Source organism: Nipponia nippon, unplaced genomic scaffold (genome assembly GCF_047370975.1).
Source record: "Nipponia nippon isolate SJK-2023a ecotype South Korea unplaced genomic scaffold, ASM4737097v1 scaffold_11, whole genome shotgun sequence".
In the NCBI taxonomy this organism is placed as follows: domain Eukaryota; kingdom Metazoa; phylum Chordata; class Aves; order Pelecaniformes; family Threskiornithidae; genus Nipponia; species Nipponia nippon.
In genome coordinates this window covers 1,996,965-2,000,843 of record NW_028262302.1, presented here as the reverse complement: position 1 = coordinate 2,000,843, position 3,879 = coordinate 1,996,965, and positions in this window count along the sequence as shown.

The window sequence follows — 3,879 nt, the reverse complement described above, 5'->3', positions numbered from 1 at the left end:
ACAGGCTATAACTTCTTTCCTGAACACAGCAGGGGCAGAAAGCTTGTCAAGAGTCTGTCAAGCTAGTAGATAACCAGGATATGTAAGGGGTACTAATAAGCCAAGACCATAACAAAGAAGCTAAATATATTTTTCACTTCTGCGGTTACTATGGAAGAGACTTATGAAGTTCGTAACCCAAAACTCTTTGCAGGGGAGTCACCAGATGGATCTCAAACAGAAGTATTAAGAAGCTGTTATGGAACAAATAAGCAAAACAAACTAACAGAATCAGTCTTCAATCAGGAGTACAAAAGAAACTCAAACATGAAATACCTAAGATACTAAAAATGGTATGTTACCTCTCATTTTAAAACTGCCTTGATAACTCAAGCATGGCGTGTAGGAAACCTGGCACCAATTTTCAAAAGGATTTCACAGAATATCTTGGAAACCACAAACAAGTTAATTGGTGTCTACACTGAGGAGTAAGTAGAATATTAGAAAGAATTTCTGACAAACAATATAGTGAGGAAGAGTCGCCACACATTTTAATAAAGGAGCATGCACTTCACAGACCTATTGAGACCTTTGAGAGTGTCAGCAAGTATGCAACTGAAAAAGGTTCAGGTGATACTATGCACACGGATTTCCAAAAGTTTCTCACCATAGGCTCTCGAGGATATTAAGCAGCCTGGGAACAAAAAGGAATTCTCAGATGAAATATTGGAAAGAAAGGGTAGGAGAAAACAGTTTTTACAGTAGAGGGAGGTCACCAGGAGATTTCTGCCAGTAGGTAAAGTGGCATGTTATGTTGATAATTCTAAGTTATTCAGTCCCATAAAGATGAGGGCTATCTCTGAAGAAGCACAGGAAGAGCTTACAAGAGTAAGTGACTATGCATTAAAATGGCAGATAAAATTCAGTAGACGTTAGTGTGAAGTAACATACCTAAGAAAAATTATCTTAATTTTGCAAATACAGTGGTAGGTGCTGAGGTGTCCATTATGAGTCAGGAATGAGATCTTGTGGACTTCATAAATAATTCAATGCAAACCTGAGCTCAGTGCTGTAGAAACCAAAAAAGCAAATCAAACACTTTACACATTTGCTGACAGACTAGCACAAGCAAGCGCTTACCCTACTGTAATAAAAGTATTTAAGCCCAAGTCAGTGTTTCCCCTACTGGAAGCGAGCCCACAGCCCATCTGTCTCTCCTCCTTGGCATGGGATTTCTGGTCGCTTTTCCCCTTTGCTCCACAAGCAGGAAGAACACACGCAGCTCATAAGTTTCTCATACAAGTCTAATCTTTGCCACTGGTTCTCCCTGATAATGCTCAAATACTCTACTAGCCATCCTGTTTGTAACCTGCTGAGGGAATAACTTTGTTGGCAGTGCACTGAAGCTCCTATGCTGGCTCCCAGCAGCTAGAAATGAGTGGTCTGCCATGTTCTTCAGTAAAGATAAACCTTGAGCATATTTTATAATGTCTGTTTAGAAACTCTTCCTATTAGACAGGTTATTTAAAAAAAATATATCAATCAAATTAGTGCAAATGGGAATAAAAGTAGTTTGCTTAAATGCCTGTCATCTACCTTTTCCTAAATACTAATTGTTTACTGGTATTAGTAAGATGGCAAGAATATTTGACTTCTCCGATATTTGGTTAAATTTTTGTTCAAAAGTCTGCATTTTACAAGGCACTGTTTCAAATCTCTAATAGAATCAGTAGTGTAACATGAAACTACCAAAATGTTGGCGTCTTCAACTCTTGTAACTTCTGTATCCTAAAGATGTATACAGCCACAGAGAAGATGGTGAAGGGAACAAAGATTATGTGTTTCCCTACCTGAAGGCAGTTATTTGTTTGTTTGGTGCAGTAAGCTTTAAATATGTTCACTAATAATGCAAAGACTTCAGCATCAATAAAGCAGCACAATTTAATGAATAAGCCTCTAATAAGCTAGACTTCCCTATAAAACTTTATAGTTGCTCTGGAACATAGATAGAGGGTTATATATTTATTGCATAGTGCATGAGAGTAAAATTTTTGTAAAATGAAAAGAGATAGAAATCCATAGGTTCCATATCCTAGGGCAATTTGTGAAAGTATTAAGCTTTCTACCTTTCAAAAAATTTATTTTCCAGATGTATTTTTGTAAGATATAGAAATAACTGAACATTATCCATAGGGCATTTTGGAAACTCTGAAAGAGAAGAGAGAATTATCCCAGGAATCCTCCCATAAATTTTATGTCAGAATTTTGAGAAACATATCCCAGAAATGCCTTTGGGTACCTCACTGATGTTATTTCCAGGCTAATTAAGGATGTACGCTCTCTCCCAATGGGATGAGTGATGTGGTAGGTTTAACCAGGTCTTGCCAGGAAAATGAAAACATGTGCCTATTTCAATGCATCATCTCTCCTTGGCAACATGCATGGTAAGCTACACTTAGTCACCGTCCAAATTTGCACAAAAGCAACAGATACGCATAGGAGCATGTACGCTTTGAACCTGCAAAATTTTCTATCATCTGATGTAGTGTGGGTTTCCACTCCATCCATCTTTTCTGTAGCTACTCCTCAGTCTCTGAAAGTAGTAACACCAATGTTGTTCTCTCTTTTTCCCCCTCCTTTTCCCTCTTTTATAAAGTGACCAAAATGTAAAAAAAAAAAAAAAAAAAAAAATCCATAAAAGCAGGTGTGCTTGAATAATCTCACTGCAAGGCAAGAACAGACATGCATGTTACACTAGCAGCAGACACAGCTTTGCTGTGAAAGATGAGAACTGAATCCATCCCTTACACTGGGTCATGCCCCTCCAAGGTTTTATAGCTCATGGCTGCAGAGGAGGGAAGAATCATAGAAACGTTTGTTGGAAGGAGCCTCTGGAGGTGTTTGGTCCAACCCATGGCTTGAATAACATTGGACTATTGCCAGCACTAGATCAGATCAGCCACAGCTTTGTGTGGCCAAGTCTTGAAAACCTCCAAGGATGGAGCTTCCACAGCCTCTCTGCGCAACCTGCTCCGGCGCTACTCTATCCTCCTAGTGAAGAAGCCAGTTTGTTTTGGGTTTTTTTTTGTCTAGATGGGAGTGGAAAGTAGGAAAATGATAGGACACCATAAACAAAACCCATACTATAGATGCTGCATATCCTAATGGCAGTGTCGTAGTCTCTCTCTGACGTCAGGTGAACTAGGAAACAGCAGTGGCAACTTATAACAGCAAAGAGCATATGCAGTACCAGTGCCATGATGGAACAGTGAGAAGCAACATGGTAGCTAATAGAGAGAGGAAGGAGTGAAATTTCCCTTCTGGCCTCCTTGCAAAGCTGCCCCTGCAAAAACAAAACAGAACATTCCCCTTTGTTACACAGCCCACCACTCATTATTCTTGAAAACAGTCTGCCTCAACCAGGTAGGGTTACAAATAGCAGATGACATAGGAAACGTCCTGGTTCTGGACCCCTGTGCTACACTGAGGCACACAGAGCTCTGACTCAAACACCTCAAGCAACTGAAGTCAGATATAGGCCACAGTGGTTGAGCCTTGGTGCTTTAAGATGGAATTCAAAGTTTTCATAGGCTGAGGACTTAGAAGGAGGCACAATTTAATAGCTTAAATCTTTGGCAGAATTAGAATGCAATAGGGAAACGTGTGTGTCTAAATTCACTATTATTTCAAATATTTATTCACTGCTCTTTTCTTCTCTTTTCTAGATTTAAAACCAGTCTGACAATCAAGTCTCCCCAGATACTGCTCCCTGAGCCTAGGACACAGGCTTGAATCATGCTGCCTCCAGCCCTCTGAGCGTTTCCAGGTTCAGAGAGAGCGTGCAGCTACGTTCCGACAGTTTCAATGGGAGGTATCAGCCTGTTTCCAGAGCTTTCAAAA